The sequence below is a fragment of the Nycticebus coucang genome, chromosome 7 (assembly GCF_027406575.1).
Source record: "Nycticebus coucang isolate mNycCou1 chromosome 7, mNycCou1.pri, whole genome shotgun sequence".
NCBI classification, from domain to species: domain Eukaryota; kingdom Metazoa; phylum Chordata; class Mammalia; order Primates; family Lorisidae; genus Nycticebus; species Nycticebus coucang.
In genome coordinates, this window is record NC_069786.1 from 50,179,067 (window position 1) to 50,201,591 (window position 22,525).

The following is a 22,525-nucleotide window of genomic DNA, read 5'->3' on the forward strand; positions in this document are numbered from 1 at the left end:
AATTTAAAGGGAATTTTTGACAAAAGTGGAAGCCTAGGTAAGGAGAAAAATATGTCATTGCTTTTCCTGGAGTAAGTATGCTTTAAAATTATTTCTGAAAAGTTCAGAGATTAACCTTCAAATTAATCTACACTCTCAGGGTGTAGAACCCCCATCAACATTTAAGTTTACCTGAGTTCCAAACAACTCTAGGGTTGAATCCCCTCTGGTACATTTATAGTAATAATAATAATAATAATAATAATAATAATAATAATAATAATACAAGTTAAATGTATGTATACCATCACATAAAAAAGGACAAAAACAACATGAAATATTCAGGTTAAGAAATCAAATGTAATAGCTGTTTTGGTATTATGAGGTAATAGTGATTGAGGGTATTAATCATATTAATTGGGAAAGCAATTTCCAGAATTTATATCTAAAAGCAAAGATGTCTAAAATTGGATAGTAGAAAAACCACTCAGATTAGAATTAAACAATTTTATCCTCTGAGGGAAGAACACATAACTTCATCATTTGTTCCATTTCTAGACTAATTTTTCTCTGTATGTGATGTGATATCACTAATATATACCTCTGAGAGTACTCTTGGCAGTTTTTCTATTTTGAAACTAATTTTATTAAATAAAATTTGAAAATTTTGAAAAGCATATGAGAAAACAATAATAATTCTCTGTGTGAATATTTTTCTTGCTCTCTTCATCTACCTTCAGTGTACACTGTGCTATTTGTATAACTTAATATCCTATTTATTGTCACATAACGGAGTAAAATCATTAGCAACTCCCCATGTTCTCATAATTATCTACTGACCACATGAAGAAGTGGCAGCATAATAGTCCATCAGCTGGGTAACTGGGTTGCTTCCAGGTCTGCTTTTATAAATGAAACTTCAATGTATACCACCATAAACATATATAAGTGCAGATTTTTTATTACTTCATAGATATGTTTATAGAAAGTAAAATTATTAAGATGTATGACCTTTTTAAAAAATACATATTTCATAAATTATTTTCCAGAAATGTTCCCATTTATAATTCCACTAGCAATATTTGAAACAATTCTCATCTCACAATATGCTCATATTATCAAATGTGAACTAAAAATTATATCTGGTTTTGTTTTAGTTATAATTTCAACTAAATTGATTTTGTATGTTTATTGAATATGAATTCTACAAAATGAATATTTATGGTTTTGATCCTAATAGTATTATACTGAAAAACACATATACTTTAATATATCAAGACATATATGCTTTAATATATTAAAAGCATTAAAAACATTCAGTGGGTATTAGAATGGGTACAGGCGAAACTTACTAAATGCAGAATGCAAATGTCTACATACATACAGTAACTAAGAAAATGCCATGAAGCCTACGTTGAATGGTTTGATGAGAATATTTCAGATTGTATATGAAATCAGCACATTGTGTCCCTTGACTGCACTAATGTACACAGCTATGATTTAACAATAAAAAAAATAAAAAATAAAAAATAAAAATCCAGTGGAGAAAAGATTCCCTATTTAACAAATGGTGCTGGGTGAACTGGCTGGCAACCTGTAGAAGATTGAAACTGGACCCACACCTTTCACCATTAACTAAGATAGACTCTCACTGGATAAAATATTTAAACTTAAGACATGAAACTATAAAAATACTTGAAGAAAGTGCAGGGAAAACTCTTGAAGGAATCGTCCTGGGTGAATATTTTATGAGGGGGACTCCTCAGGCATTGAAGCAGTATCAAAAATACACTATTGGGACCTGATCGAACTAAAAAGCTTCTGCACAGCCAAGAACATAGTAAGTAAAGCAAGCAGACAGCCCTCAGAATGGGAGAAAATATTTGCAGGTTATACCTCTGATAAAGGTCTAAAACCAGAATCCACAGAGAACTAAAATGTATTAGCAAGAAAAGAACATGTGATCCCATCTCAGGGTGGGCAAGGGACTTGAAGATAAACTTCTCTAAAGAAGACAGACGCATGATCTACAAACACACGAAAAAAAGCTCATTAACCTTAATCATCAGAGAAATGCAAATCAAAACTACTCTGAGATATCACCTAACCCCACTAAGAGTAGCCCACATAACAAAATCCCAAAACCAGAGATGTTGGCGTGGATGTGGAGAAAAGGGCACACTTCTACACTGCTGGTGGGAATGCACACTAATACATTCCTTCTGAAAGGATGTTTGGAGAATACTTACAGACCTAAAAATAGACCTGCCATTTGATCCTATAATTCCTTTACTAGGTTTATACCCAGAAGACCAAAAATCACAATATAACAAAGACATCTGTTCCAGAATGTTTACTGCAGCCCAATTCATAATTGCTAAGTCATGGAAGAAGCCCAAGTGCCCATCGACCCATGAATGGACTAGCAAATAGTGATACATGTATACCATGGAATATTATGCAGCCTTAAAGAAAGATGGAGACTTTACCTCTTTCATCTTTATATGGATGGAGCTGGAATATATTCTTCTTAGGAACGTATCTCAGGAATGGAAGAAAAAGTATCCAATGTACTCAGCCCCCCTATGAAGCTAGATTATAGCTTTTACATGAAGGCTATAACCCAACTATAGCACAAGACCATGAGGAAAGGGCCAAGGAAGGGGAAGGGAGGGGGGAAGTTCCGGTGGAAGGAGGGTAATTGGTGGGGCCACACCTACGGCACATCTTAGAATGGGTACAGGCAAAACTTACTAAAGGCAGAATACAAGTGTCTACATACAATAACTAATAAAATGCCATGAAGGCTATATTGAACAGTTTGATGAGAATATTTCAGATTGTATATGAAACCAGCACATTGTACCCCTTGATTGCACTAATGTACACAGCTATGATTTAACAATAATAAAGAAAAGTTAAAAAAAAAAAAGCATTCTAATTAGAAAAGAATGTTGAATTTTTCTGTATCTATTGAGAGGATCACAGTCTTTGTTTTTGCTCCTGTTGGTATGGTGAATTATGTTTAAATTAAAATCCTCCAAGAAAGTATGGAGAAAACACTGGAAGCTATGAGCCTGGAGAAAGACTTCATGAGGAAGACTTCCATGGCAATTGAGACAAGAACAAAAATAAACAAATGGGACTTAATTAAACTGAAAAGCTTCTCTACAGCTAAGGCAACAAGAATCAAAGCAAATAGACAACCTACACAATGGGAAAGGATATTTGTGTTTTTTGAATCAGACAAAAACTTGATAACTAAGATCTACAGAGAACTCAAATTAATCAACATAAAAAGAACCAACAATCCCTTATATCACTGGGCAAGAGAGATGAATAGAACCTTCTCTAAAGAAGACAGAAGAATGGCTAATAAACATGAAAAAATGCTCATCATCCCTAATTATTAGTAAAATGCAAATCAAAACCACCCTGAGATATCATCTAACTCCAGTGAGAATGGCCCACATCACAAAATCTCAAAACTGCAGATGCTGGTGTGGATGTGGAGAGAAAGGAACACTTTTTCACTGCTGGTGGGACTTCAACTAGTACAACCTTTTTGGAAGGAAGTATGGAGAACCCTTGAAGAACTCAAGCTAGACCTCCCATTTGATCCTGCAATCCCATTACTGGGCATCTACCCAGAAAGAAAAAAAATAATTTTATCATAAGGACTAGACTGTTTCTTGCAGCTCAATTTATTGTCGCCAAAATTTGGAAACAGCCTATATGCACGCCAATCAAGGAATGGATTAACAAGCTTTGGTATATGTACACCATAGAATACTATTCAGCCACTAAAATAGATGGAGACATTACATCTTTTGTATTAACCTGGATGGATGTGGAACACATTATTCTGAGTAAAGCATCACAAGAATGGAGAAGTAAGAATCCTATGTACTCAATTCTGTTATGAGGACAATTAATGTCGTAGTATGCAGTGGGGAAATGGGAGATGGGGAGAGCAGAGGAAAGGAAGGAGGGAGGAGTGGGAGGACATGAGGTGTGGCACACTTTTGGGGGATGAGAAATAATTATAAGAGGATCCTTATCTAACGAATGCAATCAATGTAACCCAGTTCTTTGAACCCTCAATGAATCCCCAAATACATATATGTATATATACATACATATATGTTGAATTTTATCAAATGTATATCAAAAGCTATATATAGAATATATATTTAATATGTCTATATATGTATTTATATATACATATATTTAATTTATGTATATATGTATGTCAAAAACTATATATTCACATGTATTTAATATATGTATATGTAATATTAATATATTAATACATTAATATATGTATGTATTTACATATATGTATATATCTTCAATATATGTATATATGTATTTATATATACATATATAAATATACATATATATGTTGAATTTTACTGAATTTATATCAAAAGCATACAATACATACCATATAGTATGTGAATATATACTTTCCGAAAGGACATATATAATTTAATGAAATAGTATATGTATACATATATACCTTTACATATATATCTTTATGTGGATTAAATCTATGTTAAATCTTTGTATTTTATGACTTTTTTCCTAACAGTATAATACTAATAATTCCTCATAATTTCAAAATTATTTTTAATATTGTTGAAAACAAGAAAAAAGCAGCAATATAATACATATCAATTGGAAATTTATAGTGAGATTAAATGAAATGTGAAACAAAAAATAAAATGGCAAATTGAAAAGATATGCAAATTTATGACAATAAAAGCCTTTATTTTTATATTTTCACATTCTTAATATTACCTTTTATATTTTAGGTTACATAAATAGTTTTTATGCAGTAAAATCTATATGTCTTTTCCTTGGAGGTATTGGTGATATCCTCTATTGTTACGAAGCTTAGAAAGTCTTTATTTAAAGATCAGTTAGAAGGTTTTCTATATATTTTCTCATTTTATTGGTTTATTATAACCCTCACCTTAAATGATGAGGTCTTGGTCAATGAATTCCAGCTTCTCTAATTTTTACTTCAAGTTTTAATTCTGAAACAGAGAAAGCTACATATGCTCCTTAAATTCATCTCATAAGATATGCTACTTCCGGTTAGTCCACCTCCAGCTTCCCCTACTAACAATTTTTGAGTAGAGCATATCTGAAGCATTTCTTTTTCCCCCTTCTACTGTAAAGCTTTCCCACTTCCCTGCTTGCCTTTGAATCTCTAGCAAATGCAATGATGGTGACTGAGTCCCTTGCTGTAGAAAGCTGAGGGTAAACAGTCTCTATTCTCATTTTGTGGACTTCATTTATTGTCATAATTCCTTATAGCTTAACCCTAAATTCTTCATGGATTTTGACTTTCTGTCATTGAAATTACAATAATATAAAGTTATCAGTATATGCCCTGTTGTAGATGGGTCTTTCATCATTAATCGTGTGTGAAATTCTGTGATTCATATATATATATTGTTTTTCAGTCCTCTTCTCATTTCCAGAACATATTTTTCCCATATTACATCACATATTATTGCTTCTATTCCTGTTTTTATATTTCTTACTTGGAGAGAAGTATCATTCTTGTTTAGACTTCATATTTCACAATTCTGTATCTTTTATCTTTGTCATAGTTTCAACAATATGTCCTCTATGTTCTTAAGATGTTCTGCTTTCTCCCCAAAACAGGTTGTGGGCTTTTATTCTAGTCTTATTAATATAAATTTTATTGTGTCATTGTCTTTTGGGATTTCCCACATTCCTATTTCTTTGCTCGTTCTTTTCCTCTCTCTCTGCTCCTATTTAATTTTGTTTGAATCTTACCAGTATTTGGATTTTGTTGTTTATCATATTTTTGAGGACATCAAGCAGAAATCTTCCATTTTTTTTTTCTATTTAATTCACATAAGTAGTTTTCAAACTACTAGCCTGAGCACTAGGGGACCAAGGTTAAGAAAGAGATGATTTCAAGGTCCAATACTTAAAACATGAGCTCTGATTCTGCCTAATTATTCTGGGCTTAATCAAATCTCTTACTTCCTATTTATTAAGTTTCTTACCTGAAAGTGGAAATAATAATGCCTTTAGAAAATTCTTCTTCTGCAGTTTGTTAGAATATTCCACCCATTTTATTTTGTCTGTCTGTGACAATGAGCCTCAGATTTTAGCAGCTATAAGAATCACTTGGAGGGTTAGTTAGAGCCCTCTTGCTGCTGGGCTCCACCAGCAGTCTCAGTCTGTCTGTCTGTCTGTCTGTCTGTCTCTCTCTCTCTCTCTTTCTCTCTCTCACTTTCATAGCTCACAGCACCTCAAACTTCTGGATTCAAGCCATCCTCCTGCCTCAGCCTATCGAATAGCTGGACTTCAGGTGCACACACCATGTCACCTGGCTAATTTTTCTATTTTTTGTAGAGATAGGGTCTTGCTCTTATTCTGGCTAATCTCCTGAGCTCAAGTGATCCTCCTGCCTCAGCACACCCCAGAGTGCTGGGCTTACAGGTGTGAGCCCCACCTTGCCTGGCTAACTTTACATTTCTGACAAAGTCTCAGGAGATGCTTCTGCCCCATGGTCCCAGGACCACACTCTGAGATCATTTGCAGTATGACTTTTTGTTATTGTTTTTTTTTTGTTTGTTTATTTCCCAAAGATAGAGGACATGGTGCATAATTAAACCCCCTGCTTCTCAGTAAATTATGAGCAAGAATAAAGTTAGTGATCTGTCTCCTGCCATATCTGACATATTATTTTAATTTTACCTTTGTGCCAGTGCTACTATTTGGTTATATTATTTAAAATAATATTTATATATTATATAAAATCAAATATATATTATTTGATTTTTAGTTATATTCATAGGCATTTTACAGGAAGTGAGGAGACAGGTTATAAACCTAGAAAACCTTGTTACCAAATTAATTAGGGATTTTCTATTTCTGTACAAAATTTCATGTAGAAAATTAATTTGTTTCTTCTGATAATAATTTCATTGTTACAGAATTCATGTATTAGATCCAGATAATGAAGTATTACAACTTACTGGTGACAAATAACAACCACAGGTCATTTATAGCATACAAATTGGTTTCACACATATAATCTCACTTTATCTTCACCACAAATGTGTTATTTTGTTTTTATTTTCTCCTTCGAAAATCAAAATTCCTGGGTTCCTAAGTGTAGCACATGACAAAGCCAAGTTTATACTCATATTTCCTAATCTAATTCTGATGCTCTCTCAACCAAAGAGCAGGTTGTGTGTTACAAAGTCCATATAAAGACTATGGGTGAACTATCCCATTGAATATTAATTAACAGAATATACAGACATATAAAATAGGGGGGCCCAGAACTTCGATTTTCCATATCACATTTGGCTCTGTCCTATCCCCTACAAGCCTTCACTGCATAGAGCCTCCTTCTAGTTTGTTCTTATTGTATAAACCAATTTTAACTTGAAGTTTTGATTAGGTGGTGGGTGCTCTAAATCCTGAAAACGATACCGGACAATTTGGCATATTTTATATGACTTCTAAAATGTCAGTTAAGACCATGTGGACTATTTTTGTGTGCATATATTAATAAAATTTATACATATTACTTTTGTAGATATCATGTATTGTGTGTCTATTTTTTTCTTTTCCTTTTCTTTCCTTCTGAAATAGCTCAGATTGTCTCTTTTGCTGGGTTAGCCAAATCGAAGGGCCCGCAGTGTCGCATATTAATCAGGTCTAAAATCTGTCTCTATTTCCCTTAATCGTCATTGGACCTAGTTCAGTTTTGGGGGAGAGGGCCATCTCTCTCTCACTACGTGGTGTGTTGTGAAAATTTCATGTCTAGCTTTTCTTTCTTTCTTGTATTGAAATTTGTACTGTGTAAACATTTCATTCTCTTCCTGAATATGACCTAATATATTAAATAAAGGTAGAAGTTGGACTTGACAGATTATGAAACGATAGTGTTAGGCTTGGATTTCTGAACTTGTTTTTGCTGATAATGGGATTTTCAAGCTTTAATAGTATGTTTTGTATCTTAAGCTGCTGGGATTCTCTCTATTTAGCTTTTGCGTTGGATGAGGATATGTAGTTTTTATTTGCTAACGAAAGATTAATTTTGTTGCTAGGAGGTTGATTAAATTCTGCCTTCTGAACATATTTTACTTCTCAGCTCCTATAGGAAGTTGAAAACTGGATAGCATTTCCTCTCATGGTGAGTTGGCAAGGATCTCTTAATTTGATAGGGAGAAATTCCAGCAGTGTAAGCAAAGTGTTTTAATTCATAACCCTTAAGCTGAAATGTTCAGCCTACTTCTCAGAGTTACCTCTCCAATGCTCAGGTAAATAGGGACAAGCTGGTCCTTAAAATCCATTAATTGTAATTTTAATTAGATTATTCAGTCACACTTAAACTATTACAGACTCCCTTTTGAGGTGACTGTATAAGCATATTCTTCTCTTCTCTGGGAATTGCTGCTGTGGTCTCATTTGTACCAACCAACATCTTCCACCTGACCATGACTTACTGATGAAGTTAGGTTTCTGCTGAACTTCAAAATAACCTTGAATAATTTGCTTATTTACTTTTATTGAGGAAATGTTTAAATTAGTTGTTTAAAACATTCAGGCCTCTGTTTGCTTTTGTGTATTTTCTGGATTAGTTTCAAATATATAATTCAATGATTAGATCTTGTTAAATTAATAGAGATTAGTTATTTACATGCAAATGACTTCTGAATATTTATGACTTTGTTATGTACAAGTGCAAACAGTATGATTAAAAGCTAAAATAAATTTTATAATTAGACACTAGATCTTGATCTCACTATATGCAATCAATTTTTTCATCTTTTTTCAGAGAGACACTAAGTTCTCCCTGGACTCATCCTCATTAAGGACTCCTTGTATAGTAAAATAGAGACAATTTACATACTGGTCAAATCGGTACACTGTGAAGCCACACTGAATTCTATCACCAGTTCTGCCACATCCTATCCGTGTGCACTTGGAAAAATTGCTTTTATACTCCATAATTCAGCTTCTGTAAAATGGGTATAATAGTAGTACCTTACTTCTTAAAATTGTGACATTTAAATGCCTTAGAACATTCAAAGTGCTCAGAATAGCATACTACCTGACATACAAGAAAATTATTATTACCATTATCAATATTATGAACCTAGAACTATATAGTCAAAATTTTCCACATTGTTTTTCTTAATAAAATTATTTAGAAATTGGTTATAATATATAAATATGCCACATATAGATGATGAAGTTTTGCAGTGTTCTTTCAGCATAGATTCATGAAGGAATCCGTTTCTTTGAGAATTATCTCAGAATAACAAATTGAGTTCTATTTCAATCTAGTTAATTTAAACATTTTCATGTGCCAGGCCTACATGAAACCCCAGAAATTATATTCTCACAAACCATAAAAAGCCTCCTGATCCATGTGCCAAGACCTTCATGCAAGAAAGGGCAAAGCAACACTTTAAAAGAATTTAGCACCATTACAAAGCTACTTAGAAGTACAGCAAGTGATATTTGGCTGCAAACTATCATCTCTGTTAGGAAGCTTGGAAGCAGAATATCACTGTGTCCCACAAAGTGTTACAGCACATATGGTGAACTGTTCTTTATGAAGGCTCCTGAGAGGCGATCTGTGTTTGGGTCAAGATAAGTTTGGGTCTGCATTCTGCTCTGGCAAACAGTAACTCCCTCCCCTTATTACATTCTGTGGATGTGCATATCATCTATTTTTCACCTCTAACAGCATTAGGATGTGATAGGTTATTTATTAGAAACAAGTTCATGATTATCTTTATTTTTCCCTTTGGATCTAGGAGATAACAATATGTTTTTTCAGGTTGGGGCTGAAAGAGCAGTTTTCAAGTTATTTGTCCTTGAGGATTACCTGGAGGGTGAAGTGGGATTGTCAGTGACAAAATGATAATAAAATATGAATTTAGTTTATAAGATACAATCACTACAAAATCTAAACCATTCCTAAGAAAGCCTGGGTCTTCCACTTTCCAGAGCCCTGAGAGATCCTGCAGTTCTTTTCTTTTAGAAACTTTTATTGTAACACTATTACATCCCAGATAGTGTGTGAACTGCTCTGAGAGATTCATGGGTGCATCACATATTCTCTCTCTTTCAGCATGTTCGAGGTGTATCAATATATACACAATATAAAAGTATAAATAGAACTATGATGTGATGAATTGTATATGAGAGGTTATGTAGAACATGTAATTTGAGTACCGAGCAAGGAGAGATTAATTCTGCCTGAGAGCTCAAGTTGCTGATAAGAAGAGGTCCGAGGAGTTACTGAGCTGGATGTCAGAGAATAAATAGAGGTTTCCTAGGCAGAGGATTAGGGACAGGACAATGGAAGCAGAGGAGTCAAGAGGAAACACGACATGCTTGGAGAAAAGTGGGGCATTCAAATGGTCAAAACCTAGAAATGTGTGAAAGAATGGAAGTAGAGGAACTCCATTCCATCAGCTCTGAGAAATGGATTAGGGTCTGGCCATGAAGAGCTGTAGAGATGTACTCAACAGTTTGATTATCCTATTGGCAAAAAGAGTGAATAACTTCTTGGTTTATAAAGATAACTCTGCCAATTGTGTCTCAAGGATAGAAAGAAGGGGAAGAAATTCGTGGCTGGGGAAAGAATCAGTATTCCATGTGGTGAGAAAGATCCTTGTGTACAGAGTCACAGAATATAGGAAAAAGGAAATGAATTCAGAGATATTTTAGGAAGTAGAAAAGATATACAGGCATCAACAATTGGATAACATCTGGAAAGAAAATTTAAGAATATAACTTTCGAGTTTCAAGGTAGGTGAGTCACAATAAAATGAACGAGAATAGTGGTAGAGAAAGACATAGTACTAACATAGATGAGAATTTCAATGTCAGACTGCTAGTTTTGAGAAGCTTGTTGACTCAGGAGGGGATAACTAATGTCATTTAGAAATAAATTTGGTGCTGGGCGGTGCCTGTGGCTCAGTCGGTGAGGCGCCGGCCCCATATACCGAGGGTGGCGGGTTCAAACCCGGCCCTGGCCAAACTGCAACCAAAAAGTAGCCGGGTATTGTGGCGGGTGCCTGTAGTCCCAGCTACTCGGGAGACTGAGGCAAGAGAATCGCTTAAGCCCAGGAGTTGGAGGTTGCTGTGAGCTGTGTGAGGCCATGGCACTCTACCCAGGGCCATAAAGTGAGACTCTGTCTCTACAAAAAAAAAAAAAAAAAAAGAAATAAGTTTGGTGCTTATTAATGTTAGTGATAGTGGCTATGTCAACATATAGATGATCATTGGAACCACCACAATGAATGAAATCAACCAAGGAGGCATGTAGATTAAGAACAACAACAACAACAACAACAAAAACAACAACAAAAAATGACTGTGATCGGAATGACCTGATCTGATTAGATGATTGGGGAAAAAATGCAGAAAATGTTTTTATTAGTGGAGATGCTTTTGTATGCAATGAAGAAAAGACTTAATTGAAACTGGTTTTATCAGGAGGGAAATTGTCCCAAATGGGCTATAGTTCATAGCTGAACTTCTCAATTCTGTTCACAATGATCTTGCAGATTTAAACATTTCCCAAGTTTGGCTTCTCTTCTCAGCACCAAATGGTTGCTAGTAACAATTGCAGTTATATGCACAGATGAGAGAGGGACAGACAAACATTCCCTGAACCATGAAAATAAAAGGTTCTTCTTAGACTGACGGGACCAACCAAAGCATGTACTCATTCCTGGTCAAATAACAACCAATAGGGAAAAGCCATTTCAGGTCATAGACATGTGATATAGGTTCACCGTCAATGGCTGGGAATAATTAGGACCTACTGAATCTGGCCTACACTACAGCTGAAAATGGTGTCATCTTCCTTGAGACACACGACCTAAACCAGGAGAGGTAAATACTGGACAGAACACTGATTGTATTAGGAGTGATAGAGGGGATGGATTTAGATAAGCAAGTGAAAGTTTCTACTACACTGGCATTCTAAAGGACAGAGTGTGACACGTTATGTTTACAATTACTAAAATTCAAGTATATATGTAGTTTACGTATAAGATTTGGTATTTTTAAGGGCTTTAAAACAAGTTTTGTGGGCTGGGCATGGTGGTTCACACTTGTAATCCTAGCACTGCAGAAGGGTGAGGTGAGTGGATTGCTCTGAGCAATAGTGAAACCCCTTCTATACTAAAAACAGAAAAAAATGATACAGGTGTTGTGGCAGGCATCTGTAATCCCAGCTACTCTGGATGCTGAGGCAAGAGGGTTGCTTGAGTCTAAGGTCTGAAGTTGTGAGCAACCACAACACTTTACCTAAGGCAAGGGAATGAAACTCTGTCTCTAAATAAATAAAAGAAGGCATATTGTTCAGCTTTTATTAGTGGCTTAATATTTTAAATATTTATCTATTTGCATAGAATTGAATCAAATCTTTTTTTTCTTTAAGGTTTTTACTTTTTTTAAAATTTTTTATTGTTGGGGATTCATTGAGGGTACAATAAGCTAGGTTACACTGATTGCATTTGTTAGGTAAAGTCCCTCTTGCAATCATGTCTTGCTCCCAGAAGGTGTGGCACACACCAAGCCCTACTCCCTTCCCTCCTTCCCTCTCTCTGCTTTTCCTTCCCCCCCAGGACCTTAATTGTCATTAACTGTCCTCATATCAAAATTGAGTACATAAGATTCATTCTTCTCCATTCTTGTGATGCTTTACTAAGAATAATGTCTTCCACTTCCATCCAGGTTAATACGAAAGACATAGAGTCTCCATTTTTTTTTAATAGCTGAATAGTATTCCATGGTATACACATACCACAGCTTGTTAATCCATTCCTGGGTTGGTGGGTTTTTAGGCTGTTTCCACATTTTGGCGATTGTAAATTGAGCTGCAATAAATAGTCTAGTACAAGTGTCCTTATGTAAAAGAATTTATTTCCTTCTGGGTAGAGGCCCAGTAATGGGATTGCAGGATCAAATGGGAGGTCTAGCTTGAGTGCTTTGAGGTTTCTCCATACTTCCTTCCAGAAAGGTTGTACTAGCTTGCAGTAGCAGTGTAAAAGTGTTCCCTTCTCTTCATATCCATGCCAGCATCTGCAATTTTGAGATTTTGTGATGTTGGCCATTCTCACTGGGGTTAGATGATATCTCAGGGTTGTTTTGATTTGCATTTCTCTAATGCATTAGACGAACAGGGATGACGAACATTTTTTCATATGTTCGTTAGCCATTCGTCTGTCATCTTTAGAGAAGGTTCTATTCATGTCTCTTGCCCATTGATATATGGGATTGATGGCTTTTTTCATGTGGATTAATTTGAGTTCTCTATAGATCCCAGTTATCAAGCTTTTGTCTGATTCAAAATATGCAAATATCCTTTCTCAATGTTTAGGTTGTCTCTTTGCTTTGGTTCTTGTCTCCTTGGCTGTACAGAAGCTTTTCAGTTTAATGAAGTCCCATTTGTTTATTTTTGTTGTTGTGGCAATTGCCATGGCAGTCTTCCTCATGAAGTCTTTCCCCAGGCTGATATCACCCAGTGTTTTTCCTATGCTTTCTTTGAGGATTTTTATTGTTTCATGCCTTAAATTTAAGTCCTTTATCCATGTTTAATCAATTTTTGTGAGTGGGGAAAGGTGTGGGTCCAGTTTCAGTCTTTTACATGTGGATATTCAGTTCTCTCAGCACCATTTGTTGAATAGGGAGTCTTTCCCCCAGGTATGTTCTTGTTTGGTTTATCGAAGATTAGGTGGTTGTAAGATGTTAGTTTCATTTCTTGGTTTTCTATTCAATTCCAAGTGTCTATGTCTCTATTTTTGTGCCAGTACCATGCTGTCTTGACCACTATGGCTTTATAATACAGACTAAAGTCTGGTATGCTAATACCCCAGTTTTATTTTTATTACTAAGAACTGCCTTAGCTATGCAGGGTTTTTTCTGGTTCCATGCAAAACGCAGAATCATTTTCTCCAAATCTTGAAAGTATGGTGTTGGTATTTTGATAGGAATGGCATTGGATAGGTAGATTGCTTTGGGAAGTATAGGTATTTTAACAATGTTGATTCTTCCCATCCATGAGCATGGTGTTTTCTTCCATTTGTTAAAATCCTCTGCTATTTCCTTCCTGAAGATTTCATAATTTTCTTTATACAGGTCCTTCGCCTCTTTCTTTAGGAATATTCCTAGATATTTCATTTTCTTTGCAACTATGTGAAGGGAGTTGTGTCCTTAATTAGCTTCTCATCTTCACTGTTATTGCTGTATGCAAAGGCTACTGACTTGTGGACATTGATTTTATATCCTGAAACATTACTGTATTTTTTGATGACTTCTAGGAGTCTTGTGGTTGAGTCTTTGGGATTCTCCAAGTATAAGATCTAATCATCAGCAAAGAGGGAGAGTTTGACCTCCTCTGCTCCCATTTGGATTCCCTTTATTTCCTTGTCTTGCCTAATTGTATTGGCTAGAACTTCCAGCAATATGTTGAAAAGTAAAGGGGACAGAGGACAACCTTGTCTGTTTCCAGTTCTAAGAGGAAAAGCTCTCAGTTTTACTCCATTTAGTAAAATATTAGCTGTGGGTTTGTCATAGATAGCTTCAATCAGTTTTAGAAATGTGCCACCTATGCCTATACTCTTCAGTGTTCTAATTAGAAAAGGATGCTGGATTTTATCAAATGCTTTTTCTGCATCTATTGAGAGGATCATGTGATCTTTATTTTTGCCTCTGTTAATATGGTGGATAACGTTTATGGACTTGCGTAAGTTAAACCAGCCTTGCATCCCTGGGATTAAACCTACTTGATCATGATGTATGACTTTTTTGATGATAAGCTGTAATCTATTGGCTAGAATTTTGTTGAGAACTTTTGCATCTATATTCATGAGTGAGATTGGTCTGAAATTCTCCTTTTTGTTTGCATCTTTTCCTGGTTTTGGTATCAGGGTGATGTTTGCTTCATAGAATGTGTTGGGGAAGATTCCTTCTTCCTCGATTATTTGGAATAATTTCTGCAGTACAGGAATAAGCTCTTCCTTGAAGGTTTGATAGAATTCTGGTGTGAAGCCATCTGGACCAGGGCATTTTTTGGTTGGAAGCTTTTTTATTGTTTCTTTAATCTCAGTGCTTGAAATTGGTCTTTTCAGGAGCTCTATTTCTTCCTGGCTGAGTCTAGGGAGAGGGTGTGATTCCAAATATTGATCCATTTCCTTAATATTGTCAAATTTCTGGGCATGGAGTTTCTGGTAGTATTCAGAGATGATCTCTTGTATCTCTGTGGGATCAGTTGTTATTTCCCCTTTATCATTTCTGATTGAGGTTACTAGAGATTTTGCTTTTTCTATTTCTCATCAGTCTGTCCAATGGTTTATCTATTTTATTAATTTTTTCAAAAAACCAAATCCTTGATTCATTAATTTTCAGAATGATTCTTTTGTTTTCAATTTCATTGATCTCTGATTTGATTTTGGATATTTCTTTTCTTCTACTGACATTAGGCTTAGATTGTTCTTCTTTTTCCAACTTCATAAGATGGCTTGTGAGTTTGTTGATTCGCTCTCTTTCTGTTTTTTTTTAATGTACGCATCTAAAGCGGTAAATTTTCCTCTCAAATCTGCTTTTGCAGTATCCCACAGGTTTTTTTAGCTTGTGTCTTCATTGTTGTTGTGCTCAAGGAAGTTAATAATTTTCTGTTTTATTTCTTCCCGAACCCATCTGTTATTCAACAGAAGATTATTTAATTTCCATGTCTCTGTGTGGGGTTGAGCGTTTTCGTTAGAGTTGAGTACCACTCTTAGTGCCTTATGGTCTGAGAAGATGCAAGGTAAGATTTCAATTCTTTTGATTCTGTTGATGTTTGTTTTGTGTCCCAGGATATGATCAGTTTTGGAGAATGTTCCATGGGGTGATGAGAAGAATGTATATTCTTTATCTTTGGGATGGAGTGTTCTATATGCATCTATCAAGCACAGTTGTTCTAGGGTCTCATTTAAATCTCTTATATCTTTGTTTAATTTCTGTTTAGAGGATCTGTCCAGCTCTGTAAGAGGAGTGTTAAAGTCCCCTGTTATTATGGTATTATTGGATATTATATTGCTCAGACTGAGTAAGGTCTGTTTCAAGAATCTGGGAGCATTTAAATTGGGTGCATAGATATTTAGAATTGAAATGTCTTCTTGTTGTATTTTTCCCTTGACCAATATAAAGTGACCATCTTTGTCTTTTTTGACTTTAGTTGCTTTAAATCCACATGAATGTGAAAATAAGATTGCAACTCCTCTTTTCTTCTGAATTCCATTTGCCTGAAAAATTGTCTTCCAACCCTTGACTCGGAGCTTTAATTTGTCTTTTGAAGGCAGGTGTGTTTCTTGCAGACAGCAAATGGATGGCTTGTGTTTTTTAATCCAGTCAGCCAATCTATGTCTCTTCAGTGGGGAATTCAAGCCATTAACATTTACTGAGATCATCGATAAGTGTGGTAGTCTTCTATTCATCTTATTTTGTGAGAGTCCATTGCTTCGTTTTGTCTTTTCCATCAGTGTAGAGGTTAGGTTCTGTCCTTTAATTTCAGGGTTTTTACTTTGTTGCTGATCCATTGTGATGGTCAATGTGTAGAACAGGTTGAAGTATTTCCTGTAGAGCTGGTCTTGTTGTGGCGAATTTCTTCAATGTTTGTATATCCATAAATCATTTGTTTTCTCTGTCAATTTTAAAGCTTAGCTTAGCAGGGTACAAAATTCTGGGCTGGAAATTGTTCTTTTTAAGTAGATTAAAGGTAGATGATCATTTTCTTCTTGCTTGGAAATTTTCATTAGAGAAGTCTGCGGTCACTCTGATGGATTTGCCCCTGTAGGTCAACTGGCGCTTACTTCTGGCAGCTTGCAGAATCTTTTCTTTTGTTTTGACTTTTGACAGGTTCATCACAATGTGTCTTGGAGAAGCTCGGTTGGAGTTGAGGTGACCCGGGGTCCGATAGCTCTCTGAAAGCAGTGTGTCAGAATCTTTCGTGATATTTGGGAAATTTTCTTGTATAATATTCTCTAGTATAGCTTCTATTCCTCTGGGGCATTCTTCTTCCCCTTCTGGGATTCGTATAACTTGTATGTTCGACTGCTTCATAAAACCCCATAATTCTGACAGTGAACATTCTGCTTTCTCTCTCTTCTTTTCTGCCCCTTTTACTATCTGAGTTATCTCAAGGACTTTGTCTTCTACCTCTGAAATTCTTTCTTCTGCTTGGTCTCACCTGTTGATTATACTTTCCATTACATCTTTAAGTTCCCTAATTGACTGCTTCAGTTACTTCAGCACTGTTATATATTTTCTATATTCTTCATATCGTTCATCTTTTATTTCATTTTGTTTTTGGACTTCCTTTTGGTTATTTTCCACTTTATTAGCCATTTCCTTCATTGTTTCCATCATTTCCTTCATTGTTTTCATCATGTGTATTCTATATTCCCTGTCTGTAATTCCTAACATTTCTTTATTGGTGGAATCCTCTGCAGGAGCTACCTCATGGTCCCTTGGAGGGGTTGTTCTGGACTGGTTCTTCATGTTGCCTGGAGTTTTCTGATGATTCTTCCTCATGAGTGATCTCTTTTTTCTGTTTCCTTGCCCTAATTTTCCTTTCACTTCCTCTTGCTCTTTAAGTTCCTGTGCCTGTGGACTAAAGTTTTGATGAGTCCTTTTGGTATAGGACCAGAAGGATGAGAAGGTTGACATGCAAGAAAGGATGAAAGAAAGAAGGACAGAACACAAAGAGAATAGAGAAAGGAGAGGGGGTGGGTAAAAGGAATATTGACAAAAAGAAGAGAGGCACATACAGAGGGAGGCAGAGCAATATAGGTGTACAGTAGGGTACTTTGACACAAACTTTAAAAATCCCAACCTCTGGGGGTGCATCATTGGGTGGTTCTCTTGAGGTCAGCAACTCTTTGCTAACATGATCAGACACAGTACCCACCTCCACCAAGTAGAGAGGAAAGACAAAAATGCTATAAATCAAACCAAAACAAGCAAACAGAAAACTTTACAGGATAAAATTGGGTGAAAAACCAAATAATAGGGGTAGAAACACTAGCAAAATGAAGTTCTAGTTTTTGGAAAAGGCAGCAATGGGAAATTGTACTTATACTAGAAAAGTGGAGAAATAAAGAAAAAATATGTACCTATGGAAAAGATTGAAATTAAAAAACAAAACAACAACAGCAACATCAAAATAAAGAAAAAACAAACAAAAACAAAATAAAAAACAACCAAAAACAAAGCAGTATATAAATCTTGTTGAATATTGTCTGGGCAACAGGTGGTCTTCTGGGGTATGAGATGTTAATTACAATGTTGATAGGACTGGAGGCCTCCGCTGATTTCTCAATCCCAACAGGGTAGACACCGTAAGTCTCTCTTCAGCCCTCTTAAAAGGCACTTTAAGCATCTAAACTTGCTAAGCAGAAGGTTTCCCAGGAAAGTGTTTGTCACTGGAATCACTGCTGAAGTGGCAATCCAGTTACCCAGTGTGCCAAAACCGGTCTCAGTCTGCCCCTGAGAATTAGGGCTGTAAGGCAGCTCAGACCCCACCTTTAGGCAGCTCAGTCACTAGGTTACTAGGTTCCACCCAATCCTTGCTCTGCAACCCCAAAGGCGGACCTTGTTGGGTCAGTTTTCTCACAATGGCTCCCTGCAGCCCTCAGCCAAATACTATTAGCTCTGTCCGGCTCAGTGGCTCAGTCTGGGGTCCCAGACAACGCCCAAAGTTCTCCACACTCCCTCTCATGCTCTCCCCAAGGAAGTTCAACTGAGTGCCAAGTCCAAAAACACCAAACAGTTCACAGGTAAGGCCTTTCCGGTTTGCAGTCTCGCTGTTTCTGCACTTACAGCTGTTGGTGGGATTAGACTGATCGAACACACACAATTGCTTGTCAGTTTTCCACTGTTTTTGTCCTCTTTTGGGGGTCCAGAAGTCTCTTGCTGACTCCCTGTATCCTCACAGGGATGATTATAGGCAGATCCCACCAGCCAGAGATGCCTGGAGTCTTATCTCCCCAGACTCACGGTGCCCAGATGCAAGGTAGCTGTTACTCAGCCGCCATCTTGCTCTCCCTGAATCAACTCTTAAATCAAAGGCAGAAAATGTACTACATTAACTTTTGGAAAGAATTCAGATGTTGTTTGGACTTAGTCTATAAGTTTATTTTATGTGGTTGAAAATAAAGTAATTATACGATTTGTAGAGACAACACAAAATTCAGCCTAGCTTGTACTATTGAAAAATCATGACTATTGATATATCAGGTGGATAATCTTAAAAACAACCCAAACTAAGATCACTTGAGCACATCATTTGGACAACAAGAAAAAGATACATTTACCAAACCATTCTGATTTTCAATCTGCAAATCTGAACCTATGACATTAGTCTGGTTGCAGATAAATTTGTATTACTTTTGGCTTGACAGGAACTCAAACTGCAATAACTTCAGCTCTTCTGGGATTTTGATGTTGTCAGGAGGCCAATTTTTGTGAAACATTTTAGAGAAGTAATGCTTGTATATAATAGGGACATTATTCATGTGATTGATTGTATTTGATTTATAATCCTGTCTTTTAAAATCAGGTAAATTCTGAAACTAAATATTTTGAATAATTTTCATCTCCCTATCCCCTATTATAAGGGGCTCTTAGAGGATAACACACACAAAATATCAAGCACTTAAAACAATATATTACTGAGTAAGATGGTCACATATGAAGAATTGACATGGATTTTGTAACATATGTTCAATATATGTCTTTCGTTTCACAGGAAACACATCAACTTTTTGGCCTAATTCTCCCCATACCTGTTTATTACACATTGTCTTTTATTGCTGTATTAAAATCCACAATGTATCTCTTCCTTTCTTTAAAGCTATTATTAAAGAAGTGTTATGACATGAAGGTTATTAATTGATTCCTCTCAGAAAGTCCTGTAGTTTGCTATTTGGGGTCTAGTTGGCTACTGTTCAAACATTTATTACCTAGAGATAGTACATATTTTTATGTATTTTTATTTTTCAGATATATTATCTAATTAGAGGTGATTTAATTTTATTAAAGTAACAAATAAAAATTTTTGTATTCTTGACTAATGTGAAAAGATACTAAAAAAAGTTTATCTTTCTTATCGTTTTGATTTAGCAGATAAGGTAAATAAATAATTCCTTGAATATTGAAGGTAGGTAATAACATTCTAATTTTAAGTATGGTACATATGGCGAGAGTAAAGAAAATAGGGATGCTGAAATGAGTAATAATGTCTAAGTATCACAAGAATAGAAAAACATACAACACACCCAATCACTATTAAACTGGTACTACTTGATCAAGACCCAGTGTATACTTTTCAATGGAAAGCAAGAAGTTGGGAGAGGGCAGAAGGGGAGGAGTAAATTCACAACTAATGGGTACAATGCACACTATCCACGTGAAGAGCATACTTACAACTTTGACTCAAACATAGTGTGAAAGCAATTCATGTAACCAAAACATACCCCAGTAATATTCTAAAATTAAAATAAAATAAACAAATAATAAATAAATAACATCTTATGGAACAGTAAAAGAATAAAATATAATAAAGGTAATAATTTCTGAGATGCTATGAGAAGTTAGCACTTTTTCATCATATGTCAATGGACCTAGGAGAACTTGAATATGAACTTTCTTAATACATAGTCCTGACACAAAAAGTGCATTGTAAAAATGAATTTAAAATGTATCAAGGGAAAAAATACATCATTTTATATCACATAGATATTAGTTTGTCACCCACAGACATAAAGTATATGAAAAATACAAGTTAGCAATGCAAAGAAAGCTAGGAGAAAAATCCAATTTATTATTAAAATGCAAGAGAAGTCTACACACTGTACCATGATTTGTAAAGAAGACTTTATTAGTGGAAACCCCTCAAAATTAATCATATCATATAACTAAGTGATACGCTACATTGTGAACTCAGTGCTTTGGTATAGTAGAGAAACACATGGATTGATTCGTCAAAGCCATGAGAGTAGATGTTTTTGAATGAATTTTAACTTCATAATGTAATCACTAATTATTATGCATGATTAACTATCTGATGATTTCCTTAAAACAATATAAAATCCAGAATCAGTCTTTGAATGATCCTAATATCTTACCATTGGAAATCTTTAAATTACTTTACCTAAGATTTATATTTATGTAATAACTTGTAGGTATAAGATATGATTGATTTCTGTTTAATATCATGATACAGAAGCCCTTATAAGATTATTTTTAAAAATTATAATGTGTACATTAAAAGAGCTCAGCTATAAAGTAAGAATAGTCTCTGAAAACCAGATGAATAGCTTAAGCTTCTCATCATGCAAGGTGCACATTTTTAAAGGTTCTTCTCCAGGATAAGAAATTCATTGCGCTACCAGAAAACAGAAGGGGAGAGACAGATTAATATTTAGAAATGAGTTTTAAACACGCACGAGGCAATTATTATTAGCAAAGCACCAACTTGGAAACACTAGGAACATCTAAAATGTTCTCTGGAAGATGAGAATAAATGAATGATTAGTGAAGTGTTATGGTAGAAAATGAAAATATCACTTTAGTTGGTTGAAAAATAGTAATGAGAAAAATTAAGAGTTATTGAAATGAAAGCTAGTACCACATAATTGAAGAATTACATTTTTAGGCATTTCTCTTCTTCTAGGGACAAATTCCAAGTAAATGCTGTATTTAGGGTTACCTAAAATTATCATGAAAACCAGGAAACATTTGAACATGAATGCAAGTGCTAGTGACAATTACTACAGGCAAACTGAGAAATGTTCATCCTAGGAGGCAAAAGGATTTTCAAAGATTGCTGTCCATTCCAGCTCTTAATAGTGGTATAATCTCCTTGGATATGTTCTTATTCTCTGTATGCCTCAGTTTTCTCCCCAGTGTAATGGGAATAACAATAACATCTAGGGTTGTTGTGTGGAGGTCTTCTAAAATTACTGTATAGTTTCCTAATATTACTTTATTTTGTTACTGCATAGTATTGCAGCACATAACCTATTTAACACATTTAGATTGTTTCTAATATTTTACTATCATAAAAAATGCACCAATGTCATTGCATTGATGTTATTTCGCATACGTGAATATATATGTGATGTATGTGTATGTGTGTGTAAATTGCTAGATCTAGCACTGCTGGGTCAAAGGGCATATACATTAAATGTGTTTAAGTAACCAACTCACAGAAGTTTGTTCTTTGTTTGGGAACACATAAAAAGATGCATTTAAATGTGTTAGAGGTAACCTATTCAAAGAATCCTGCCATACGCATGTCCATTTCTGGAAATTCCTTTTTGTGATGATTGCTGAATTTCTTACATGCAGACAATTTCTCATGACTTTAACATTACTTTACTAACTGATGAGATCTCATTAAGAGACCCCAGATTTTTTTTCCACTCATTAAACTATCATTTTAAGCTTTTACTATAAACAGGTATCTATA